Below are 14,229 nucleotides of genomic sequence, written 5' to 3' on the forward strand. Positions count from 1 at the left end.
ACCACAAGACCAGGCCTCTTCCTACATTACTTCACACTGACGCTTACACCGTGTGGTGCAGGCAGCTGATCAGTGTTTACAAGCCCCGCATGGCGCTAGTCTGTTCTGCCCCAGGGCATGTGAGGAAGAATACGACACACCCCAAAGCGAAGGGGTAGTTGGAGCTGTGCAAGACGTGGGTCTCCTTAAAAAGCAGCTCCGTGCTCTGACCCGTATGTCTCAAAAAGAGTAAAGGAAACAGAATACAAATTCCCCACGCAAGGCCAACACAGGACTTGTTTTATTTGCCACATCCGCAGGAGCCTGCAACAGGACCCTTTTCATAAGGCGATTTGCCTCCACACAAACTATTGTCGGGGCATCTAGGCAGAGGACCGTTGCATGGGGGCTCCTCACCCTAGATTCTATCTTTTTTTTAGCCTACTGAGGGAGATGGCACGGTCTAGCGGATACAGCACTGGATGAGACCTGGATTCTATTTCCACCTCTACGCTGACCTGCTGGGTGACCCTGGGCAAGTTGCTTCCCCGCTCTGTGCCTCAGTTTCTCTCTCACCCTTTGTCTGCCTTGTTTATTTAGACTGTAAGCTCCTTGGGGCAGGGACTCGCTCTTACTCTGTTTGTACAGCACCTAGCACAATGGGGTTCTGATCTTGCTGGGGACCTCCAGGTGCCCCTGTAATACAAAAATTCATCACCCTAATACTGCGGATGGGTGTTAACGGGATGCAGAGCGTTTCACCATTAGGTTGCCAGTTCAAATACAATCCAGGCTGGTAGTGCCAAGGGCTTTGTGCTCACAGGCGCTGAGCAGCCACACCACCAGCTGAAAGCAACGGGCGCTCTCTGGTTGTTCTTCGGTGGTCACGGAGGAAAGAGTGGGTGGTCTCTGTCTGCGGCCATCCATTGTTTACTCTGCCTGTGTGTTATAACCCTTCCCTCCACGCTGCAACTGTCTTGTCTATTTAGATTCTCAGCATTTTGGGGCAAGGCCCGTCTGCTAGTCAGTGTTTGTCCAGCGCCTAGCACAACGGGGCCCCACTCTTGGTTGGGCTTTAGGCACTAGGATTATCACTGGACAGGAGGTCAGACTAGATGATCATAATGGTCCCTTCTGACCTTAAAGTCTATGAGTCTATGAGTCTAGTGGCTGGCTGTCCATACGACAGCTGTGGGAAGTCTCAGCCGGAGGCAGGGGATTGAATTAGACTGAAGAGCGTCTCCCCCACCCAACAGGGAAGGGCATCACATCAGGGCCAAGGCCCATGGGCGAGACAGGGTGGGGGAACCTCGCCCTGCTACTGCCTGTGCTGCAGCTGCTTCATGGATAAGGCAGGAGGTGCCTTCGAAGAACCGAAGACAGAGGGTTTGAGTGTCCAGGACTGCCGGGTCAGCACCTCCCCCAGCGATACACTCACACAGATTACATCGAGTATTTGAAGTAACAGGAAAGTCACGCAGAGGGAGAAGCAGCTGGCTTTCAAACAGAACACTCCTAGACCCGGAGTTGGAACCAGCCTCCATGCAGCGGTGACTAAGGATGGACGTTCTGCTCCTTCACACTTGCTGCTTCTAAGCGCTGCTGCTGTGCTAGGCAAAGGGGAAGCTCACAGGACCTAGAGTCTGGTATCAAAGCATGCCAGCTTCTCCCTGGGCGAGAAGATGATAGCAGGCTCCAGTGGCAGGTAGGAGACCCCAGGCTCTGGACTGGAGAGGGACACACCACAGGCATGCGGAGTTAACTGAGTACTATTGTAGACAAGTCTCTGATTGTTCAGGATCTGGGCGTGACGTGACTCCTGCAGTTGTCTCCCCATCACCCGTTACCATCAGGCAGGAGCGCCAGGGGTGCCAACGCCTCCCAGCAGGATGCAAGGTGACAACATCATTTCGCGGCTGCCCAGGGGACAGGGAAAAGGCAGGAATGACATTTTCTACACAGCAAGCGTTCACTGTCCGGGACAATACCCCCAGCATCTTGCAGTATGGGCCCACCCAACTCTTTCTTTTGACATCCAAGGGGGCTGGATTGAGCCCCGTAAGAGGAAAAGGAATTTGAGAACCTGTCGTGCGGAGCAGCTGGGCTCAGAAAGAGAAGGGGCGGGAGGAGGTGCAATAAGGGAATGAATTAGATAAGGGCAAAGCGGCGTTGGTAAAATAAAAACCGACCCAAACCTTCGCCCCAAACCGAAGCCCACACGATCCAGGAAAGGCTGATTCTTTGTTTCTAACATCAGATCGGTCGCCAGGAGCATCCAAGCTCCCATAGCCACCCCCTGCTCCCCGACACCCAGCTCTGCAGCACCCGGAGGTTTGGAGAGCTCCCACAGGGTGCAGAGAAGCTGCCAAACTCTTTGGCGACGATCCAAGCGGAGCCATTGAGGCGCGCCCATTTCTGGAACAAATATTTGCATTAAAATACAGCTCGGCGCCTCAGGCAGAGAGAAGCAGGGTTGGTCTGCACAGCTCTGCGGCCTGAGCAGCCCGGGTACTAGAGAGCACTGTGTAATTACACACAATGGGGAGCAGAGAGAGAGGGGTAATCATCACTCCCGGGAACAGCAGTGCAGTAATTGTCATGCTGGGGGCGTGTCATGTGCTGGCATATTCACGAGAGGGCAATTAAGCCCTTACTGTGTAATTAGCGATGAGAGGAGGACAACCCTCTGCAGCAATTGAAACCTCTGCATGGGCTGGAATGTGCTTGGCTTTGCTGCGGCCAGGACTAGGAGAGAGCTGCTGGACTCTATCCAAAGAGCGCTGCTCTAGAACAGAGAGGAACGGACCCAATACTTCCAGCCACTTCTTCCTTGGTAGGGGCCAGGCAAAGTGTGCTCAAGACCATCCCCCAAGTGTGTGCCAGGTGGTGATGTGACCACAGAAAGATTGGTTCAATGCTTGGGGCACTAGCCGGAGGCGCTTGAGACTTGGGTTTGATTCCCTGATCTGCCACAGATCTGGGTAAATCACTTGGCCTCACTGTGCCTCAGTTTCCTATTCCTATATAAAATGGGGATAAACAGCACTACCTTACCTCACAGGGGTATTGTAAGGATAAACACATTCAAGAGTGTAAGGCAGCGGAAGGTCCCGCCCTGAAAATGCCGCCCCCAACAGAGGCGGTGGAATGTCCCGCCCCCAAAATGCCACCCCCGACAGAGGCGGCGGAATGTCCCGCCCCCAAAATGCCACCCCCGACAGAGGCGGCGGAAGGTCCCGCCCCCAAAATAGGCGGTGAAAGGTCCCGCCCCCAAAATGCCAATGACGACCGGGGCAGCCGAAGATCTGGCCACTGCGGTCACCGCCCCTCAAATGTTAGTGCCCCAGGCGACCGCCTAGGTCGCCTAATGGGTTGCGCCGGCCCTGGACTGGACTACAAGACCTCTTAAGGTCCCTTCCAGTCCTATGATTCTATGAAAAAAGATGATCCCAGCCTCTAAGAACTTGCAATCTATAATTCCTTGTCTCCACTTGGAAAAGTGACTGCGTTTCGGTTAGGCAAAGCCCACACATACTAGCTAAGCCCAAACTAAGAACACACTTTCCCCCCCACCTAAAAATCTAACCTGTGCGCTGCACTGAATCTGGCTGGGTAATCCGTTCTGCTAGGGGCGAAGCTGCCCCAGATTTGGAGTTGCCGTAATCAAGTTCCACTGTACCCCAAAGCCAAAATAAACCCACTCGAAATAAAATCAAAACAGCTAAAGGAAACAGGCGTGTTAAGCCCAGAGCTCTTAGGAGTTATTGCTGCTAAGGATGCGGGACAATGAAACGATTCTGTCAACGTTCTGGACAGGAGCAATGTTTTGATAGAGAAACGGAAGGAAATGACTGGGCATCGGGCAGGATATGAGCCCTGAAATTGTTTGTGCGCCTTATTGTGTACATGTTAAAAGAGGGTTTAAAACAATTAATGTTTCCTATCAGTGTGAGTAACAAACACCTGAGATTGCTGCAGTGAGCGAATACAGAAGCTCTGAGGAGCGGCACCTTTGTGTTTGTTGTGTCTGTGCAGTGCCTAACCCAATAGGGCTAAGGTCTCTAGGCACTGGCATCATCCCAAACACTGGGGCAAATTCTCAGCTGATGGAGACCGGCATAGCTCCAGAGACCTCAATGGAGTGAGACTGATTTATACCAGCTGAAGATCTGGCCCCTAATTTGCTTTTTGACGTTTACGTTTGGTTTTGCCCCAATGGTATGGAACGGCATCCCGGCACCGTTTGTGAGAGCGCCAGTATGGCGTTCCAGTGTTTCTGATTACCAGGCCGCCATTGCTCCTTCCGGAGTGGGGAACCGGGTCACTAATCCTGCCACGCTTCCTCCCTTCCTCTGCCATTCACCCCCACACGCCCTCTTCAGACAATTACATACCCCACTATGTCCCATAAATAGCCAACCCTGGACATCCCCGAACAGACCACCTTCAAAGTCCCTCTCCCCCAGAGAGACACCCACTATATCTCCCAATAGCCTCTCACCCACACACTGTATCCCCTTACCCAGAAGCTCATCCCAAACACGTCCCCATCACCAGATCTCTAGTTCACCCCACGTACCACAACCCCCAAACATGCCCCCATCCATCCACAGCCTCCCCCCGGCATACCCTCATGCTGTCCACCTCCCTTCATCAGACAACCCCCCCACCACAGTCCTTGAAACTGTGAGCTCCCCCATAAAGTAGTATGGGGGGCTAAAGCACAGGACTCGACTGGTCAGTTTCTCTCATTTCTGGTCAGTTTCACTTGTTTACCTGCACTAGCACAATCCTGCAATGTCTGAGTTGCAAAGGGCCTTGCTAACTGTCATGATTTTATTGAGTCTTGTGATACTTGGTGGTTTTCTGAAAGCCCCAGCTACTGGAGTTCATGTTGTTTTGTGAGAATCTCAACTTTCCTTTGATCAAATATGACATTTCTGGCCCTCGTAGTTGCACAGAAAAGCTTGAAAATGTGAACCCTTATATGCTCAAAAATCACATGGCAAACAAAAGATTTCCAGCGTTTTTGTTGTTGTTGTTTTAATCTCATGATTCTTTGAGTACCTAGGTATGAATTCTTCTTGCAAACTTGTGTGTATTGACTTGGGTTTGGTAAAAGATGATTGTTTTACAAAACCTAACCTGAGAACCAAATTTGCTCTTTCCCGCTAACCTATAAGCAGATGATACATAGTCTCAGCGACCTTTGGCTGAAACTCAAGAACAGTTTCTCACCTCTTCTCCAGAAGTTAAAATCAGAAGTCGTTTTGAAGTGGGGGGGGGGGGGGAAAGAAAGGGGTGGTCTCCAGTCCGGCCAGCGAGTGAAAATGAAAGAGACAGGAAGGAGCGGAAGAAATGATCAGATTAGAGTAGACACCCTGCCTGCTGCCCTCCCCTTCTATGAGAGAAAGGGAAGCAGGTTAGGTTTCTTTGCTGCAGCAAAGAGAGTGATGGAAAGGGGAACCACGACTGTTTGAGACAATAGATAACAAGTAGCAAAAGCATAACATAAGAATCAAGAATCCTTCCAACCCCAGCGACCCTGACCACAGATGAGAGGGGCGAGGGAGTACGAGCTGCCAGCCAAACAGGGCTTTGCTCAGCGGTCTGTCCCAGCAGCGACACTGACAGCTGACTGAAAGGGGAAGTAACGGGAAGGGAAAGCGCCCTGCCCCCACTTTGAGAACTCAGCCTGGCTCTGCTAATCTCTATTATCCATCGCTGGCTGCAGGCTGCTCGCCCCCACACACATGCAGACAAAAGCCCCATGCACCAGGCGTTCCCTTTGGTGGGAAGGCACCGGCTGCGCATGGGAACGTGACCCAGCGGAGCCTTGCTGGAGGCAGGCAAAGCTTGGCTACCTTCACGTGAGCGCCAAGGCAATCGCTGTATTCATTGGTTCCTTCCTTCTCTGTGCCCCGGGGCCCTGGATGTCTGCTACTTTCTCCCATGCACTGCCCGGCCAATGCACTAAGTCTCACTTCAGCCTGAAGGTAGGGGAGCCAACACAGGAGGGGAGGGGGGGCTCGAAGGCCAACCAAAAGGGCATGCCCCACTTTCCGAACCACCAGTCCTCCAACAACCCAGATCCCTTCCCCTATAACAGGGACCGGCAACCTTTGGCATGCAGCCCATCGGGGAAAGCCCCTGGCGGGCCGGGACGGTTTGTTTACCTGCAGCGTCCGCAGGTTCGGCTGATTGCGGCTCCCACTGCCTGCGGTTCGCCGCTCCAGGCCAATGGGGGCTGCGGGAAGCGGCGCGGGCCGAGAGACGTGCTGGCCGCCGCTTCCTGCAGCCCCTGTTGGCCTGGAATAGCGAACCGCGGCCAGTGGGAGCTGCAATCGGCAAACCTGCGGACGCTGCGGATTTCCCTGATGGGCCGTGTGCCGAAGGTTGCCGATCTCTGCTCTATAACATTCCTCCCAGACAGTCTACCCCACCTTCCCACATGTCACCCGCACCGGTGCCCAGCGAAGCCCTTGGAAACGTGTACTGGTTTAGAGATTAAACACCTGGGGGCTAAGGCTACCACCGACTGCACTTGTGACCCCGTTCTCTGGATGCACGCGGCAAAGCACGGGGGCACGTACAGAACCATCGGGGCACCCGGCCGCTGGGCTCGGTTCACGGGATGGAACGCTGGCTTGAACCCGGTGCCGTGAGAGCGGCTCATAACACCTAATTCTCTGCATGGAGAGGGGCAGTTGCCAGACTCTCATTGCTGGCTTGTCAAACCCCGGGGAGGGAGCAAAATCCCCAGGGATGTGTCTCCTTGAGAGATGGGTGAGGGATTCTCCCAGACACGTCTCCATCTGTCCTCTCGGCTCAGCAAACCCAATCCCAGCTCAGGAGTGATAGGAGCTGGGCAGTTCTCTAGCCCGAGGCACAGAGAGTCAGAGAGATGAGTCTAGCTAACACCCTGCTCTCATCTGGACCAGACTCCTGCCTCCTACCATAACTAGGGGGCCTAGAGGAGGAGGCCGGAGACACCTGCTAATAAAGTCCAAGGAAGCCCCGTTAAAACCCAGCCCTGACTCCCTGCTGCCTGTCTCTAGGTTTGCCTCAGGGGAAGGTTTTTCTCTTGGCAGCCAAGGAATCTGCAGGTGAGTCCGTTTAGGAAGAGGCGTGTCCCAGCTACACAGCACTAACACGCCCATCCGCTGTGTCAGCCGGGTCTATAGTGCAGCTGGACAGCGAGAGGGGGCTTCTCTCCCAGAGCAGGGCAGGGCAGGTCACTTACTGGAGCAGCACGAGGGTCCCTGGGGTGTCGCCCAGAGACATAAGAGGAAGGTGATCTTGGGAACGGAAGGGCTTGATTCTGGAGCCACCGAAGGCAGCGGGAGCAGGAGCAGTCTCGGAATTAGGCAGATCCCGAGTGAACAAACCACGCCAGCCCCAAGGCCGAGAGGGGAGCCCAGGAGCAATGATCTGGATGTGGACTTTGGCTTTGCTGCTGAGGCTGCCGAGAAGAACGCCAAAGCAGAGGGGCGTGCACCCCTGTCCCGCTAGGAACCGGACCGAGACCCCTTCCCCAGTGGGAAGCCTGGCCCTGCCCTGAGTTGGGCAGAGTGGAGGGATGAGGAAACATCTGTATTTCCACATGAGCTGCAAGAACATCCAGGCAAGCAGAAGGCAGAAGAAAAACTGCCCGTGGCCTGGAGAAAAAAACGGAACAAAGAGCAGAGCTAAAAAACCAATGGGATGCCAGGGGACATGGCCATGGGAGCAGAGGCACATACACTGCCTGCTTCCCTGCATGGGCACAGGCAGCGCCTCCCCTCCTCTTCCCAGCTGCCACAACCCTTCCCTGGGCAAAGGCTGTAACCCCCACACTCCCACCCTCAGCCTGTATCCTCCTTTTCCTCTCTCCTGGATCCCCATGGGCACAGGCTGTGTCCCCCCTTTTCCAACCCCGATGATCTCCAGCCCTGACTCATCCCAGTGCCAGACTTGGGGCAGCATTTCTGCAAAGCAGGATATAAGGAATGGCGAATCCTCCCACCTCCATTCATTTAGCTGTGAGCCATCTCTCAGCATGGGCATGACCCCAGGAAACAGGCCCAAATCAGGATGATCCCATGAAGCGGGCAGCGGGCACAAATTTGCCTCTGCTCAGGAACCCTCCGCGTTGCAGTGAACCCATTAAGCTGCCCCAGAAAAGCATCCCTAGCAATTCCATCCCTACAAGATACAGCTGCTAGATTTCCCCCAATCCTTCAGAGGCTGCCACAGACCCAGAGAAATTAAGTCCCTCCAGGTCTTATGCACTCTGACGGCAGCATAAAGGCGTTTAAGCTTGATTGTTGCTAGCAGGGCTCGAGCACGGATTCCTTGACGCAGTACAGACCGGGATTTTCTTCGCTATGGAATATCCTTCACAGCTGGTTCTCAAACTAGGGCTGTGTCTGCAACGGGGATTTAGCCACTGGTGTAGCTACATCAGTGCAAATGCCTCGGTGCTTGCACTGGTGCAGCTACGGTAATGTACCTGCATGAGTGTCTAAAGCCTCCACTCTAGGCAAGATCTAAAATCAAAACCAGAATCCTGCTGGCGACCACCACATTTAAATCCAGCTACCGCTGCTTGGTTCGGTCCCCACGGCGGGCTGGACCACAGCACAAGCTTTATCAAAGACACATTTTTCTAAGTGCCAAGTGCTTTTTCTTCCTGATAGGACCAGTTGAGAGCCTGTCAGCATCTCGGGGCACGCACCCCTCCCCGGGGGGATAGAAGAAGGGAAATACTCTAACATGTCTGTGGGCCCAGGATTTTACTATGCTGCACACCGGGGCTACTGGGAGCTCCATAGTTAAGGTGGGAGAGAATTTTAACCCTCCTTCCCCAAAACATAGGCCATTAGTACTACAACTAAAGAAAATCTCCACTAACTGGTAGCAGTATAAGACGTATGACACATAGTCAAGGTTCTAATTCCATCAGTAGAATGTTCTCTCTCTCTCTCTCTCTCTCACCCCCCCGCCCCGGTATTTTCATGTATTGCGATAGTGCTGAGCCAGCTGGCCCACTCCTGCTTTATTTTACATGTTGATTTCAATGGGACCAGTCGTGTACGTAAAGTTAAGTGCACGTGTAAGCGACTGCGGCCCCTATATTTACACCAGGCTGTACATCAGTCCCCCGCATCACGACTTTTGTGTGTGCGCCGTTAACCCAGCTTCCTTTTCTCCTAGGAACTTAAAGAGAAATCGAGTTTCCTCCAAACCCCCAGGGGTGGCACTGGCAGCCCAGCTGAGCTTTCACTTTTGGCACATCCACCTCCCTGCTACAATTACCCTTCTCAGAAATACTTGCCCTGTCTGTAATTTACCCGAAGATAATATCAAAATGAGCAACTCCGCAATGCACAGGGTTGGCGGTAGCAGCAATAATCCATCCAGCCATAGAACCGACATGGTCTCCTTTATCCTGTCAGACTCACCGTGCCCCTTTGCCATGCAAAAGATTCCCGCCGGAGTTGAAGGGCCACATTCTGACCTCAGTTATGCCAGTGGACTTTAATGGCATGGTTCCAGATTTACACCGGGGCGAGATCAGAATCTGGCCCACGGACGCTGCAGCCTTTTCTCTTTCCTCTCCCTGAGCAATGCTCACTAAACAGGAACGCTCCCGGCGGGTTAGACATGGTCCAAAATATACGTTTTGTGAGTTCAAGTCTTTACACAACCGCAGACCAACAGAAATGTTTCCAAGATTTAATACAAACATTTTCACTGGACTTTAAAAGTAAAACACCATTCACCCCCTGTACCATTTGTATGCCAAACACTGCAGGGCCCTGCTAGTGGAATGTGAAACTGATCCAATACAAAAAGTGAAACTGACTTGTCAACACTGACCATTGCAGCCCAGGGACATTAGGTGGCTAAATACCTTTGTCAGGACAGGTTGTCTCAAGTTAAAGCCCCATATATGGCCATCTTAAGCAGCATTGTCAACTCCTGCAATAATCTTGATATCTGGTGTTTTACTTAAAGCCCAGGGCTGTCAACTGAGTAAGTGAGAATCTCAGCTTTCATTATTTAAAAGTAGTAGTTCTAGTCCTCCTGGTTGCAGAGAGAGCCCGAAAACATGCCTCGAGTGAAACCCTAAAGGCTCAGCAACTAGAAAGCAAGTGGAGAGATAACCCCCCATTTTGTTATTAATTACATCATTTTTCAGACAACGATATGGGTTGTTGTTTTTTTTGAGGCCTGACTTGTGATTTTGGAATGCCTGGGGTTGGCAATCCTGCAAAAGTGGCCCAGTTTTCCAAAGGCACTGAGAACCCGCAGCTCCCATTGTTCGCAGTCGGATCTGAGGGCACTCAGCATCCTTGAAGATCATGTTGCCGTTCTTTAAACGATTATATATGAGGCCAAGCATTAGTAATAATAAAATACCTAGCTCTTATCTAGCGCTTTTCATTAATAGACCCCAAAGTGCTTTCCAAAGGGATGGCATCCCATTATCCCCAATTTACAGATGTGGAAACTGAGTCACAGAGCGGGGACGTGACCTGCCTAAGGTCATCCACCAGACTAGTGGCTGTGCCAGGAATACAACGCAGGTCACCTAAATCCCCCATTCTCTGTCCACTAGGCCATACTGCCTCCCATTAGGCACCCCACTTTAAAAATTTAGATCTATTTTCACTGTCTGAGCTGAGTGAAACACAAAAAAGAAACTAACAGAAAAAAGAGTGAAAAATACACTTTCAAAACATCTTTTCTGTTTAATCATCTAATGTCTCATTATGCCTAACAGAGAAGGAAGTTTTCTGCGGGATTTTTAAACCCGCCAGTGTGCCCTGCGTGTTGACTGAAGCTGCAAAGGGAAAGTTGATGGAATGATACCCCCTTGTATCTGGACATCTTCATACTCCCAGGCCTCAGGCACTCTCAGCACATTCCATATTCAGTTTGAGTTTTTGTCTATGCCACTATCATTAACGGCACGTCAGCATTTCCAGTCAAAACCTCTAGCTTGGGGGATTTTAAGTAGACCATAAGAATGTGTCCTGGCTGAAATCTGGCACAGGGAAATTCTCAGTACAGTAGGGAATTATGCCTGGCTTATAAAACTTTATATATAAAGTTAAGTCTATATATATATAGATATATATATATATATATAGATATATATATATATATAGATATATAGACTGAAGTTGTATGTGCATAAAAGAAAGGAAATAAATGTCAAACAAACCCTAAAAGTTATTTCTTAATTCATAAACTATTGTAATTTAAAATTAATGGAACATTTATCTTATCGTGGAATAAAGTTCATAATAGCTCTTCTCTAGCACTTTTCATTAGTAGATCTCAAAGTGCTTCACTAAGGAGGTCAGTGTCATTATCCCTATTTTACAGATGGGGAAACTGAGGCACAGAGAGGGCAAGTGACTTGCACAGGGTCACCCAGCAGGCCGGGGGCTGAGCTGAAAACAGAGCCCAGGTCCCCTGAGTTCTCGTCCTGTGCTCTATCCTCTGGAGCGTGGCCTCGTATCTGACACAGCAGCAGCATCCCTTATATTAACACACACAAAACCTTCATTTCGTGACAGGTGAGGTCACAGCAAGGCGCCCTCCACCCACCCTAAATCTTCAAAGCATGGCAAGAAGCAGCTCAGGGGAAAGTCCCCTGCAGTCCTTGCCACCTTCACAATGCCTACAGTGCTGTCAAGGCCACTCCAAGCTTTGCATCCATCTCCAACAGAGACTGAGAAGCAGCACAGGTGTTATCCTCCAACAGGCACTCTACCCTCATACCTTAACCCCGACTTTGCACTCTGTTGTACCAAGAGCCTGGCTCATCTGGCTGGCATGCAGCCCGCACCTTTCCCTCGAACGGATCACCCCGAGTGCATCAGAAATGACACAGAATGTTCTTCACCCCCTCTAGAATATAGATCCCTGGGGTGGAGTGTGGCAGACATTCTGAGCCAGCAACGATAGACATGGGTGTTTTTCCAGCTCCCACCCCAAACCCCTTTTAAAAACAGTGACGTAAAATCCCAAATGAAACGACAGGGGGTAACCATTTTAGGCTGGCAGTGGCAGGGTGCAATTCATTACCCAAGTAGGGATTGACCCATCACCAGGCCTTTAACTACATCTCCTGTAAAAGTGCCCTAGGATCTGTAATGCATGGACTTCGGTTTGGCATCTAAGCCGAGAGCTGCAGCACATTTCTTCCCCACTGTCCCCCTTAGAAATGTGCTGAGGGATTAGCTGGTGTTTACTCTGCAAGGACCTGGTCCCGTTTATCTGGCTCATGTGAGTGGTGCCCTTGAGTCCACCAGCTCGACTCACACGGGGAACACACAAAGGGTCTAACACAAAGCCCAACGGAACGACTGCCACTGACGTCAGCGAGGTTAAGATCTGGCCCTCATTCCACAGCCTGTGACCTACCCAGTCAATAACCTGCGAGGTAAAATGCCTGCGGCTGCATAGGCCTTGACACGAGATCAGCTGCAGCTGAGCACCAATAAAGCCAAGCATCAGGCCAGATGTGCAGCCTGCGCTTTGCACCTCCTGCCTTCTTTGCCTGGAACTCTGACCCTAGCAGGGGTAACACCCTTATCTCAGCACCCACAAGTTGCACACCTGAAAACCTGGCAGCTTGCAATGCAAATCCTGGGCCATGGCCCCCTCCCCTGACACGATGTTGGGTTTATTTCAAACCAATAACATTTAGCCCCTTCTGAACTTCCCAAAGCTCCAGTGGTGAATGGGGATTAGCGGGGGGAGGTGGTCAATACGCATGCGCTTGGGGTGCTCTGCACTGATCTTCAGGGTAATTCCAACACCAGGAGGATGCGAGGTCATCACATGTCACTCTAATGCAGCTTGACAAGTCTCCCTGCCAGTAGTGCTGCTCCGGATGCTGGCCTTAATCCCTGGCTAGATACAGCTGTCACCACCATCAAGATAAAGCCTCCAGTTAAGAGATCCCCGTCCAACACCAGGGCTGGGAAAAAGCAAATGGGATGGACCACACAGATGGCAGGAGAAGGGACCACAGGGCAAAGTGATGGGGCAGAAAGCATGGCAGAGAACTCTCAGATTACATTTTATATGAAAGGTACATTCTAAAAATAGTTGATAAAGGGTGATGAGCTGGTGTTTTAACAAATGGTTAATCAACTGCTATAGAACCAGTTGATTTTGTAACGAGTGATGAACTATTTATTCAAACATCTACTCATCATTTAGTAACTGTTTCTGAAATGTACCCTTCATCTAAAGTGTGGCCAGCTTATGAATTCTGGGGGGCTGTTAATGATCCGTGTTTAAGGAAACGAGTATTTTCAAACCTTTCTTTTTTCTAACAAAAATAAAGGGAACTGAAACTCAAACCAGCCCTTGCAACATCCTCCAGGCAATGACATGCAGGGCTAGATACCAATGGCTTGAAATCCCCCTAGTCAGCCCCAGACTTGACTTACTGCCACACTTCCCGTCAGTGCAGAGCAAACTGATGAAAGGCTCGTGAAATCGGCTTGCCACGCTCTTTAAGAGCAAACTTTAAAAAGTGCAGCCGACTTGATGAGTTCAAAGAGACTTTAAAAAAATATGTACAAGTTCTGCCCCTGGGAAACAGTTGCCTGTTTATAAAGGAAACATGCATAAAGCCCATACTGAGGGGAAAAAAAATCTTTTGACCTTTTGAATGCAGCTTGGATTTTAGTTGCCAGTTTGCTCAGCCGGCCTTTTTGTTGAATGCATAACACAGGAGTCCTGAACCTCGCTCTCTAACCACCAGAATACGCTCCCTTTAAGCAGGGGATCCTATGACCCAATTCCCCTGATCTAAGCAACAGAACATACCCCGTCAAAAAACAGGAGTTCTCACTTCAACTCTTTTGGTCTAACCCCCAGATTACAACACCCCATCCCCGAGGTTGTAACGGAACCCAGGAGTCCTGCTTCCCAGGGCCCTTCTTTAACTACTAGACATCATGGCCCAGATCCAGGACTCAAATCCAGGAGTCCTGACTCCTAGCGCTCTGCTTGCACCACCAGACAACACCCCCCACACCCTCTTTGTCTCCCCTGAGATTATTATCCATAATAACCAAGACGCTTTCCCGCCTCTGCCTCCCCCCAGAGACAAAGGGGAGAGGGAAGGGGTATACGGGTTTCTGGGTGAGGGAAGCGGATTAGCTGAATCACAGGTTCTTGTCAAGCAAGTCATTAATGCTTGGAGCGTCTCCTTGGTTGCCTAGTGAACTTCCCACA

The 14,229-nt window shown here is 51.0% G+C and overlaps 1 protein-coding gene across 2 annotated transcripts in view; it reads right to left on the reverse strand.

The window, feature by feature from the left end:
* AKNA (AT-hook transcription factor) overlaps positions 1–14,229 on the reverse strand; it is a 66,397-nt gene that overhangs the window by 51,501 nt on the left and 667 nt on the right. The window lies entirely within an intron of this gene.

This window comes from Mauremys reevesii, linkage group 19 (assembly GCF_016161935.1).
Source record: "Mauremys reevesii isolate NIE-2019 linkage group 19, ASM1616193v1, whole genome shotgun sequence".
Lineage (NCBI taxonomy): Eukaryota > Metazoa > Chordata > Testudines > Geoemydidae > Mauremys > Mauremys reevesii.